A 13,515-nucleotide genomic window follows, 5' to 3' on the forward strand; every position below is an offset into this window, starting at 1 on the left:
CAGGAGAGGTCTGAATGTATACTTAAATGCCTTATAAACTCTCCATCTTACAGAAAACTCTTAGCAGAAATCTTTGGGCAAGTTTCTTTCATGGAAGTTGTTGACAGCAGTGAAAGGGCAAATGGCAAAGGGCATCATCTCTGTAGTAACACTGTCACCAGAGGCTTGTGAACCCTGTTTCCAAGAGCAGAGCTGGACAAGATAAGTGAAGCTATCACAACTCTCCTTTTCCCAGCTTTGGACCTGGCATGAATAGCTATGCTGCTTCTTGCTTCCCTGACAGCTTAAAAGAAATGCAGCCTGTAACTATACTGTTGCCAGCCCAATGTGACTTCTCTTTGTTATCAAAATGTTTGCCACAATGTGTAACACTGGAGAGCACAGACAAAACACCCTGCTTTAAGTTTTAATTTGCTATTGTAACCCCAAGGGAAAATGCTATGCATGAAACATAATATGAGAATGGGTTGGAAAAAAAAAGACAAATGAAGATTTTCCTGCTGTGCTACTCTCCTTGGTGATGGGCTTAAAAGCTGGTTTAAAACCAGAGCTCTGCAGGTGGTTGCAGAAGACAGGCACCGTCTGCACCACCTGGGTCTGAAGAAATTTCCAGTTTGATTGCATATAAGCAAGTTGCCTTGAAAGGTGCTATACCATCAGCAACTGCTGCCAAATGTGCTCCTTCTCTGGAAGTTTCAGGCTTTTAGCATTAGGACCCCATCCAACTGAAGGCTCAGCAGTGATGATAAAGCAAAGATAACAATCAGCTCAGCTAGACAGTGAGCAGTCTCTTTGATGTAGGTATGGAAGGTTGCTTTTCTCAAACAGCAGCATTCAAGATTTCCTTTGCATTGTTTTTCTTGCATTTTATCTGGACCAGAGAAATGGGGGGCCTTGAGACTTCTGGCACATACCTTGTTATAAAAGTAGGTTAGTTTTGCATTCCAGCATCGTCTTGTACAAAACAGGATACTATCTATTACAAAACTCCTTTTCTTCGCCTCCTAAAAACTCATCAATATTTTCACTTTTTTTTGTTGTAGTGCTTTGAGTCCTCAGACTTGATTAGTCCTATCTCATATCCGAAGGCAATGCTGGAGATGGCTGAACTCCCTCACACAGCACAGGGAGTTGTGCCAGAACAGATTGCAAGGAGAGTGATGCAGCACAACCCGGCTCCCTCCTTCTCTCAAGATAGAAACTGGGCTTTGAAAAAAATAAGCCTCTCCTCTAGGCATGCTCAGAAGCTCCCTACCGACTGCTGATTACTGTTGGCATCCACTTGCTGCCTGCAAGGTGTAACAAGCCAAGCCCCCAGCTCTTTTCTGATGTACAATAGGGTGAATCACTGGTTTTGTAGTCTTGAAAAATATAAATATTTGATGAGCCACAAACTATCATTGTCTCCCAACTCCTTTTCCTGCACTGTATTTATCGCACAGGAACCAACTTAAAATCTCTGTCCATACAAAGATCACATAGCCACCCCTGTGAAATGAACTGTTAAGGTAAATGCATCTAGGTGTACCCTAGAGGATAATTTAAATCCTATCACCCTGTACTTTGGATGACAAAAAGACTTTGCCATGAGTTACAGATTTTCACCTGCAAGAGCCAATTTCTTTAGCCATTTGCCTTGGATTTTTCAAATGTCATGAATTTTCAGTGCTGTTAGTTGAACTCAACATTGTTTAAAAACTCCTAGTAGTGCTACAACAGTGGTAAATTTTATCACCTCCACCAGAGTATTGATCAGAGATTGGACAACTAGCCTCCAGTTTCTTCTGAACATAGCAGAATGTCAAGATGGCAAAATAGAAATCAGGCTAAGGGTAAGGTCACCAATAAGCTGAGAACAGAAATACCACATTCAGAGTGATGCAGAAATAATAAAAGCCAAATAATTAGCGTAAATTTTTAGAAAAAAATTTAGCGTAAAAGAGTAAAGATTACCAAATGAAAATAAACAGTAAGTTTTAAATTTCTTTTTTAAATTCAGTGTCATCTTTCTATGGCAGAACTTAGACAAAGGGATTTTTGAGAAGCCTGATACCAGGAGCTCAGAGTTTCCCTGTAGTTACTAGCAGAAAGGAATATTACCTGTTTATTTCAGCACATGAGAAAAATCAAAGCAATTCTGATATTAAGGTCGCCATAAAAAGAGGCTTGCCTGGTAATTCAAACCATGAGTTTTGACAAAGAACATTCACAGAGACAAAGAACAATCACAGAACCTGACAGTAAAGTTTGTTTCTTGTTTTCTCTATAGCTAGAACAATTCTCCTAATTTACTGCACACTGAAAATAGTTTACTCCCACTGTTTCAACAGTCCCCAGTTACATTAGAAACTGTAGCCCAACACTGTTGTATTACTCCCTGAAACCCAGTATCATGCATCTTCACAGCTCAGAAACACTTTTGGACTGAATGGTTTTATTTGGATTATTGCAGCTAGAATAGAAAGAATCATTATAACATCTTTTTGATGAAGCACACAGCCTGTACAATGCACTCAGGAATATCATTGATCTTGGACTACTTCCCATGGAACAGCCCCACAACAGGATGTGACCCTCACTCTATACCTAAGGAGGCACAGCTTTGACATGGCACAACTCACTGATACTAAGCAGCAATAAAGATCCATGTTCATGAAGTGTTCAAGGCCAGGCTGGATGGGGTTTTGAGCAACCTGGTCTAGTGAAAGGTGTCTCTGTCCAAAGTAGGAGGGTTGGAACTAAGTTTGATCATTAAGATCCTTTCCAAACCCAACCATTCTGTAATGATTAATATTCTGGACAAAGCCTTGGGTTGCATGCAAAGCCCCCAGCATGCTAAAAAAAAGTCAAATCTGCACTCTCCCATCCAAAAATTAAGTGCCTAACATGCTTCACTTGGGAATATTCTGTTTGGGGCCATCAATCTCTTTTTGATAATGTTTTTATGGCATCTTGAAGTTAAAGGACATCCACGTGCCAAATTCCATCAAAATGAACAGGAAAAGACATAAAGAAAGTAAGAGCCATACAGCCTCCTCTTTTCTATTGTGAAGGACTCTTTCATCCTCCAAAGAGAAGGAATAATATCTCTAACTCCGATCTCTTATCCTGGGTTATTTCAGTTACTGGATATTACTTTTTCCTATTCAAAGCACAGCAATCTCTTTCATGAATTAACTTTGGAGTAAGAATCAGCTTTGGTGAAATAACAGATTTGAGCTTCTGAAACAGTTACTGCAGACCTGGGTAAGCACATCTGTAGATGAGAACCAGAGCTATTTCCAGGTCCATTAGTGAGAATAAGAGTGATGCCATGGTGATCAATGCAATTATTTTGCTTCAGATGGAAATGGTTTGGCAGGAACATTGCAAAGGGACATTAACTGAAATGGTTTTTTACTAGATAAATGATAGAGATGGTTTCTATATTGTTTTAAATACACGTTTGCTCACTTGTATTTTCCAGTCTGAGACACAATGTATAAATTTATAATCCAAGCATATGTCCAAGCATGGTATTTGGTAATCAGGACACATGATATCCAGAATATCAATTTAGTAGTCTACATCTAATTGCTGAAAAATACACCAGAAACTGGAAAATACATAGAATGTTCATAGAATCACAGAATTGGTTAGGTCGAAAAAGACCTTTAGGATGACTAAGTCCAATGCTGCAAAGTCCTCAGCTAAATCACATCCTTCTCTAAGTGCCACATCTACACATCTTAAGTATCTCCAGGCATGGTGACTCATCCACTACCCTGGGGACCCTGTTCCAGTCTTGACTGCCCTTTCAGTGAAGAAATTTTTCCTAGTTTACAATCTAAACCTCCCCTGGTAAAACTTGAGGCCATTTCCTCTCGTCCTATCCCTTGTTACTTAGGAGAAGAGACTGACCCTCACCTCCCTGCAACGTCCTTTTAGGTAGTTGTAGAGTGTGGTAAGCCACATCTCACACCCCAAACCAGACTCCAGGCTAACCACCCCCAGCTCCTTCAGCTGCTCCTCACAGGACTTGTGCTCCAGACTCTTTTCCAGCTTCATTGCCCTTCTCTGGATATGCTCCAGCACCTCCATGTCTTTTCTTCCAGTGAGTGACCCAAAACTGGACACAGGATTCGAGCTGTAACTCTTTCCCCCCACATCCAAAAGAGGATGGAGATTCCCCTTAGCCCTCTTTCTGTTGTTAATGCATTTACAGAGCAGAATATAGAATTTATGTTATTGTAGCAATATAAATATAGAAGAAATATTCTATTCCTTCTATTGCTAAGACTGCATTTACTGAAAAAAGGGGCATATGCCATGGACACAATTTTGCTTAACTTAAATCCTTCATAATTATTATTCCTTCTTTTCAAATGAACCAAAAGAAACCCCCCAAAAATGGATATGCTAGTGATGGATGAGCTAGCTAAAGTGTGGTTTAAGGCTGTCTGCATGCTTGATATGAACATTTGAAAAAAAAAGTGACTTACAGCTTACTATGTATAGGTATAGACTTTTAACACAAAACAATGGTTTAAGATTCCATAAGATATTTGACAGCTCCCCTTTAATTTGCATCCTGGGTAATGCTGGAGCTGTTGGATGGATGCCATGAGTACAGCTCCAAAAAAAACTATCCAGACCATTTTGATCTTGTCCTCCATTAGGGTAATGATATCCCAGGAGGCTGATGATGGAATTTCCTATGTTTGTGCCATGTCACTCTATGCAATTTTGATTTTTATACCCAGCAGTCATGCTTTTATGAACTGAGATCCTGGAAAGGAACATTTTCATACTCCTGCCTTTATGGGCAAGAGTATTTTTTTCCTTTCCTTTTTAAAAAGAAGACAGTCTATTTGTTTATTTTTTGTGATAAATTTGAACCATGATGAGACCATAGTATTTGTCCTTTTCTCTTATTTCTATAATCACTATCTTATGGACTTATTTTCTCTCACTGGAAGGAGCCCATTAATAGACTCTTCAGTGGTATGATTCGTTATTCAGTACCAATGTATTAAAGCCTTTCATGCAATTTGCTAAAACCCAGATGTCTTCATTTCCCTGAGTTTCACATTCCTGCCCCAGATAGCAATGCTGGGAATGCAATAATAAAAAAAGTTGGATGCATACAGCGATCTTCCTATAAATAAGAGACATCACTTGGCTGTCAAAATGAATGATCATATTGTGTTTTACTGATAAATGGTGTTTACCTTTTATATTTAATGAATTAATTTTTTAAAATGCTTTAACACACAAAACGAAAACATCTACAAAGAAGTGGTGCTTTCTTTCAAGGCACAGGCACATATGCTTCATATCTCAGTAGTAACACACTGATTCACAGCAACTACAGCTTCTGTGACATGTTTTTGGATTAAAAGAAAATAAATGAAATGTTTGGATTCCAAAATACTGGCCAGATCTTTTATTAATTGAGTTATGTAAAAGAACTTGCTTTTCAGTGGATGCAAGAGGAGGCAGGGAGCATTTGGGTGCACTAGAATGAAACAGATTTACAGAGCAGTCTTTCTTCTGTCAGAAAAAAAACATTGCCACTGTCTTATTGTCCAGAGCCAATCACATCAGTGTGAAACTGGGCACTGCTTTCAAAAGACATTGCACTGTCATATACTAATTTATTAATCCCATCCCTTGAGCAGGCACTATTTAATTGCATACTCAGACGAAGTTTACTAGCAGTCGGGTCAGAAAATTCATGAAAGGATCATGATGAGACTGGATTCAATCTTAATAGCTACATCACTTGTCAAATCTTTATTCATGAAATAAGAAACAGTGCTGAATTTCCACTTCGTGATGCTATTCTGAGGCTACAGTGAGCTGCCAGAAGAGGTTCAGAAAAATCTAGGATACAGGGCAGAGAAAATCCATCTGCCAGAATTTTTAAAAAGGAGGTCTTGCAGGCTCTGAACTGACTTTGAATTTTCTGAAGAACTGACTGATCCCTGCTCTTCAGAATTTAAGGCCTTCAGACAATAATGGCCTTTTGAACCAAGATAATATGCATTTAGCTGTCTGCTACATTAAAATCTCCTCTTTGGTAAGGAGCCTCTTCTATTTGGCACCATCTTACCTCCATGCATACCCTCCCCCCCCAAAAAGCCCCACCCAAAAGTCTGGAGGTTGCACTACAGCATGTACTGAGCTTTTGCTTTGATGATGGTTGTATCTGCCACAGCAGGCAGGGCCAGTGAGCTTGGTATGGGTAGAGCAGCTCAGGCCAATGTACCCAGAAGCAGCTCTTGCTGAGAAGCTGGCAGAGAGGCTCTGTGTAGGCACAGAGGTCCCATCAGAGGTGTACAGCATTGCACATGTGCAAAGCCTGGGCCCAAGGATGCAGAATTGACTGGGATGTAGGTGATGGCTGGTAAATAAACGAGCACACTGCACTGTCAAATTGCCATTGACATGTGTTGACATCAAAGCTGGTGGAGTTATTCTGGATGTGTGCTGGTAGAGAAGAGATCAGCATCCTGCCCACTATATATGAAGTCTTGCAAATATAGAATAGCTTAACATGTTAAAATAAAGCATGTGTCAGCCTTTTATATACAGTTTGACTAACTTCAAAGTGGCTTCTGTAGCACAGAAACCATCTCATTTACAAAAAAAACCAAACCCAAAACAAACAAACAGAAAAACCCTTCAGAAGTGAGGTCATTTTCCTGGATCTTACATGCAGTATACCTACTTATAATAGTTTCAATGTGATTCTAAAGATAAGAAAAATCGCAGTCCTATATTCACCTTTTCCCCACTGCACATCAATCTTCTCTGTTAGACACATTTTACCCTACAGCCTTTCAAGATTATCCCTTTTTCCCCACCCTCTGAGTTGTCTGAAGTCAGGCTTGTCCTTTGTTGTACAGACTGAGGAGGGGAAGGTATGGAAACCTGCTCTGTGTTACCATACATCCATGCACACTAGCCCCATGCACATCTGGGAGCACGGGAGGCCCCAGTGGCTGTGCAGCCCCCTGTCCATCTCCCTCGTATTCACCCTGCAGCTACAGCCAGGCTGGACAATAACCTTTTTTCCCCCCACCATGATCCATGCTGAGTCTCTAACAGTGTGAAAAGGAGCGCCAGGCTATGGCAGTCTCTTATCACTATGCTGTGATGCCTGATACATCGTATATTGCAGGCTCCCTGGTTTGTGCACCCAGGGGTCAGTGCGAATTTGGAAGCCTGACATTTCCAGGCAGTGTTTCCTGGTTTTTTTTGAGGACATGAGGTCAGTTCCTAGTCTAATGTGTATATTTGTGGGGATGCTGCCCATCCCATATTCTGGGAAAGTTCAGAGAATACATCTATTGCAAAAGAACTGGGCAAAAATTTCTGGTGAAATTCAGCCTATGTTCATAGCCACATGAAAATCATAAACCTCTTAATTTCCCAGTCTTCAAGAAAGTCTGCCAGGATGAAGAAAATATGGTTTACTAAAGTAATAAAAAAGCACATTGTGCTATATGGAGCAGAGACACTCTCACACAGAGGTCACAAGCCTTTGTTCACTTTCCACCTGGCTAGAATCATGTAGCTTCCTTGGGAAAAAAAGAAAAGTTCTTGTTGAATTATTCAGTTTGTCTTCATTTACACTCAGGTATACTTTATGATTACTATCATTATTCATTTGTGTTATTTCATTACCCACTAGCTCACTTCCAGGGTAAATTATTTGGTGGTGGGTGTTGCAGAAATCTGAAAGAAAACAAGAGTGACTACTTCACACAGGTGAAAATGTCCTTCTCTGGCTCAATCCTGGCTCTTCCTACAAAAGCATGAGCTATGCAGTATTCAAGGCCAACATATTTCCACCAATAATAGAATTAAACAATTGCCCCAAACAAATAGATGCATGAGGAGGAGAATAAAGCACGGGTAACCTGAGAGGGTGTTCATGTACATTAGCCATGCACAGTTCAACTCACCACCTGCCTCCTCCTATACCTGCATGTTCAAGATAGCACTGGGTTTCACAGAGGAGTGAGAATTTGCCTGATGCATGTGGATGAAATTGCTGCTTCCTGTACAGTAGTTTTTTCATGGTTCTCCTTCTGTCCCATAATGGTGGCTTTGTTATAGCCATGCTAAACATAAACACTGTACACTTGCACTGTTGTTCTTTATATGTATTTATATATACGTGCTACATAGAGAAACTAATATGTGTATCTGCATGCGCTATCTCTACATGTATGTACAATATACACACAAACACCACATTTTTCTAAATGTATTCATCTACACGTAAAAGTTTCATAGGAATAATTGTATTTGAGAGGTGTATTAAAAGTGTATCAAGTGAGCATTCATGAGAGAAAGGGAGTAATAGAAACCCAAATTCAGGTTTCAGCACTTTATTTATTAATTATTATAATACACAGCTTGTCTATAGGGAAAACAGAATTTTCACAGGATTAATGGAAAATTTAGAAGTCAATATATTTAATGCATGAGTTGCTTATTCAGATTTGTATTAGAAGGAAACAAATATATTGACTAACCCCTCTTAAAATAATATTTTTAAGTAGCTGCCTAGAACAAAATGGTGACTAAAAATGTAGGAGATTATGCCATTTTTCCTCTTATTGCTACAGCTCCTCTTTTCAGACTTCAGAACTGGACTCAAACTGCTCTCCCAGGAGGAGCTAGGCCCATGGCTTCTTGGGCAGCAGGCTTCCAGAGGAAAGGGCTTTTCCTTCCCTGAGCAGTCAGTTTGCCCTCTGCCAACCCACGTCTCTATCACCCCACCAAGCTTTTATAAAGGCTGTTCCTTTCCAAGCACAGAGAAGCATCCCCTAAGCTCTGAAACACGAATGAGCTGGAAGGATCACAAGCATGTTAGGATCTCTCAGTCCTGCAGATAACCAGACTTGGTAGCCCAGATTTGCTTCCAATTGCATATCAGCAGTGAAAGTGAATTGTCTGCAAAAGCACATGGTATCCCAGCTCCTCATTTGCATTTTCATAGCTTTAGGGTTTTTGTGAGCAAACACGATGCTTTACTATGAGCGTCAAAAGCAAAACACAGAGCTGAAAAATTCAGGACCCCTATTTTTATTACATTTCAGAAATGGCCCCATCTATATGTTTCTAATATATTTCTGCTAATTTATACTCCTCAGAACCCTTCTGGCTACACAGAGGTCCCACAAAATGTAAGGTCACAAAGATACTGCTTCCAGTTTTTCTGTTATAAGCAATGGAAGCCCCTGACACTATTCACTCCTTAAGGTATTCCTCCATGTCCAAAAAAATCTCATTTAAAATCCTGGGTGGGAAAAATATCAAGATCTGAAAGACTACAGGAGACATAATATCTGCACAGGCCTGTGTGGATTTCAGGTGACAGCTGATCCCCTTGTTCATCACCTAACAACAGAGAGGAGCAGAATTCATCACTTGCATATAAATAAGTAGGTGAGCTCTGTGATGTATTACAGGACCACCCCTTCTGCTCCAGCAGCCTCCTAGATGGTCTCTGCCTGCAGGAAAGCCTCAGGTTTTATAAGTGGCACCTTCCTCATCACTGCTGTTTTCTTCTGGCTGGCTGTGTTTAATTTTTTAACTTTGTTCAATCCATCTTTCATACCCTCTCAGCGCCACTTTCCTCTCTTCCCTCTGTTCTCTTTCCTAACCAGACACTTTCAAGTGTCTTCACTATAATTTCCAACCACAATCTATTTCTTTGCATGTTTACTCTAGGGAGAATGTGAACACAAAAACATTAGTTTTCAGTCAATCAGGGACTTTCAAAATTGATCAAACCTCTTCTCCTCATTTTGTAATGATTATTATAATATTCCCATTTTGCTAAATGAGCTTTTTAACATACTTTTTGCTGTCTATGCTTCTAATGGCTTTCTAATTACCCAAATTTATAGAGAAATTTATATTTAATAAAGCTGATGTCTGTTTGCTTAACACAAGAGAATGTTTGCTAATAAGAGGGCACTTAAATAATCAACTACACAGCCCTCAGAAGCAATGCAAGAAAATAGGAAACTGCAAGTCACCATGGATTTGTAATGAAACAATGCTGTCTACCCAAGCACTCTGTGCGAGAGGAGCACCTGAGCTCTACTGATTCAGCTAATCAGGGCAATGGAGGCCCTCCTTCCATGAAACTAAACCAGTAGATAATGAGTATCTCAGGACAAGCTTCAAAACCAAAATAATGAAAAGGGAGGATCTTAAGCCTGTTGCTGCAGCATTTTCCAAGGTAGGGGATTTTGTACTGTAAAACTTCAGAGCAGACACTGCCCAGGCAGTTTTCACTCAGTGCCTGGATGCAGCAACATGAAAATGATTCCTATTTCCTGCCCTAAACTCTAAAGTTTTCTCAGATGCTCCTCGCTCTCATTTCAGTAGCATTGTGCTTAACTTCTGGTGTCCTAGTTTCTTTTTCCATCAATACATTTAGTGTCATCTCCCAGAATCTTTGATTTGCTCACTTTCCATTGTTGTAGACATTCACAACTGGAGTATCTCCAAGAGTATGCCTCACAAAGACACATTAAAAGATAGCAGAACAGTTTGAATCCCAACATGCCTAAAGTTTCTTGATAACAAAATTTTCTTATTTTTCCATTTACATTATTTTTTGGGACGTTGCCACCTTCCTTAGAGCCCTTGGCCTTTTGCCATCACTTTGAAAGAGAAACTGCCACAAAAGTCAATGGGAGATTAGTGTAACACTCAGTGACAGATTTGGCACGTTGCAACTCTAATACTAAATTTGCTTGAAGGGTTATAAGACTTAATCACTGTTCATATCAACCCCCTTTGGCCATGTAATAATATACTCCATCACTGACGCAGCATTAAAAACCTGAAATTCATTTCACACTGAACCACCCATGGTAATTTTGCCATCACTCACCCTAACCCTGCAAGTCAGCTTTGGTACCACAGATATTGTTTCATGGCAGTTCTGCAGTTCTTTTTAGTCATCACATTAGGTTGTCTCCATCCTCTTGCTACTTCTGCCTACCTTAAGGTTCTATTTTCACTATTAGTTTTTAAACTCCTGCCTCTAAAACTGTATGTGGAACATACAGACACGTGTGTTTTCATTCATTCATTCAAATTCATACACTCATTGTCAGATTCTTCCCAGCTGGCCCTTGCATACATACAGAAATGCTAATTCTGAAAGCAGATATAAAGGAAGGTTCAGCATATGTACATGTGAACTCAAACACCAGTTTGAATCTTGCTGGCATTTTGACCTTTTCCACTCACCAGCTCAGACTCAGAGGCAGAAATGTGCAAAAATGAAAAGAGGGGGAGTCTCTGTTTTCATCCAATATATAAGCAATAGGTGACACTACTGAAATGGGGTAACCGTTTAATCACTGAGAGAATGAAGTTAATTCGGACTGATTTGGGATGAAAACACAAAGTATTACTAATCCCAACTGAAACACAGCAAACACAATTACCATTCATTTGTACAAGTAAAATTGAAGATTTGCCAACATTCTTTTACAAACCAAGGACAAATAATAATTCTACACTAAACTTTTTCAGTTGAGTCTAAATGCACACTTCATAGTGTCTAACCTTTAATAAACAGCAAATAATCTCTAATAAACAGCAAGTAACCTCTAGATCAAATTTTAAATAAACTCTAGACTTGGCAAGTGAACATCCCCAGTTAGAATTGGGACACTAACCAGGATCTTCACCAGGGCCTTTCAGCTGTCATCTGTGGGCTACTTCTGAGAAAGCTGAATAAGAAAAGCAGGGGCACACACACACATACACATACATGTGACATTCCCTGGGGAAATGCCACTCCACCACAAAGCAGCAACAAATGCAGCAGGTCTGGCTCTGTAAAGAGTGGCCTACAGGCTCATTTTCAGCTCACTACCTATTATCCCATAGCATTTCACCCTTCCTTTCACAAAGGCCCTTGCTACACCTTCCCTTCTGATTTGCCTCACTGTTCAAAGTGTCCATGACAAAAAATGAGCGTGTGGTGCCTTTCACTGTCTCTGGAAGCATGGAGATGAAAGATGTCCTTTGTAAACAAGAACCCTGCTGCTGCAATTTCAAACCATTGGGGCAAAACAGAGGCTGACAAGCTTAAAACCCTTTTTCACAGTTCCAGTTCTTCTTTCAGGGTTTTGCTGACTGAAATACTGTTTTTCTAGCTCTGTTACTGGACTTGCATCCAGTGTTTACATTGCATTACCAATATCTGCTCTATATTGCTTCTGTCACAGTGTTTCAGATAGCATACATTTTCATTTTACAGGTCTCCTGCTTCCCTTTAACTTATGACCTTTATTGAAAATGAACGCATTTGTTTGCAGAATGTCAGGTGAAAGGGTTAAATCACAGGGGCTTGGCATCTGTGAAATGCTTTGCAATCCATTGCAGCTGTATTGGGAAAGTAGTGATGGAAAACTATAAAATGCCCGAGATTACAAGTTTATTCTGGAGGACCCTAACGTGCCTTTAGATTGACAAGCACATTTCACTCACCAAAACAAAAAAAAAGAGGCCTGTTGGGAATGACTCTCTTGATGCTTCCCTAACACACTCTTTTGTTGACTCTTCTATAAGCATTTCTGTCATTTTTGTCATATTTTTACTGCTCACAGTATCTCACAGTTCTCCTCAGCAGGCCCTAGGTGCTTGCATTAAGTGCTTCAGAAGCCAGATGGGGACTGGGTGAGTTCCAGAACGCAGCAGTGTTTGGCAACAAGGTCCAAACTGCAGTGCTGGGACATAACATGTTACAAAACAGAGGCAAAAAGCCATTTTTCTTTAATTTCAACAATTCATTAAACACTAGCCACTCAGGATCTTACAGTAGCCTAAAGAATTCTGTAGTCTAAAAAAGTTCATGCATCTTGTGATGCTTTGTACCAGTGCCCCTGACAAGGGGAAGGATTTATCAGGAGGAGAATGGGATAAACATAAGACTACTTGTATGCTGCTGCTGCCGATATTCCTGGAGATATTCCTAAAAGGGCCTCTTTACACCCAGACTTGGAGCTAAGGAAGTTCTACCTGAGAGAACCATTTGGGGACTGCACAATTTTTCAGTGTTTTAGGTGGAACCTTAAACTGGATTAAGTAATTTGTGGAAGGCAACCAGTTATGCAAATCATCTGCCTACTGCCCACTACCCCACTGGTAAAGCTCTGAAAGTGTGCAGTGGCAAGGCTACGTGCAGTTGCCCCCTTCACACACCACAGACGGATGTCTTCATTCCTCTGAGTGCAGCAGAATGTGTTGGTTTCCCCTAAATGGGCCCAGCTTTCAAGAGTAGCAAAGTGATGAAACACAAAAAATGGGCCAGAAGTCGGTGGCAGAGTCCTTCTTACACCTAGCTGCTGCACTGGTACTTAGGTTGTCCTGCTAGCTACATGCCAATTCATACAAGTTCTAATGACCTTGGCACTGGTCAGAACAACAGTATCTCTGTTGAACCTGAAGTTAGAGGGCTCTGAGGGCTTGACAATATGTTTGGAA

The sequence above is a fragment of the Coloeus monedula genome (genome assembly GCF_965178545.1).
Source record: "Coloeus monedula genome assembly, chromosome: Z".
NCBI lineage: Eukaryota > Metazoa > Chordata > Aves > Passeriformes > Corvidae > Coloeus > Coloeus monedula.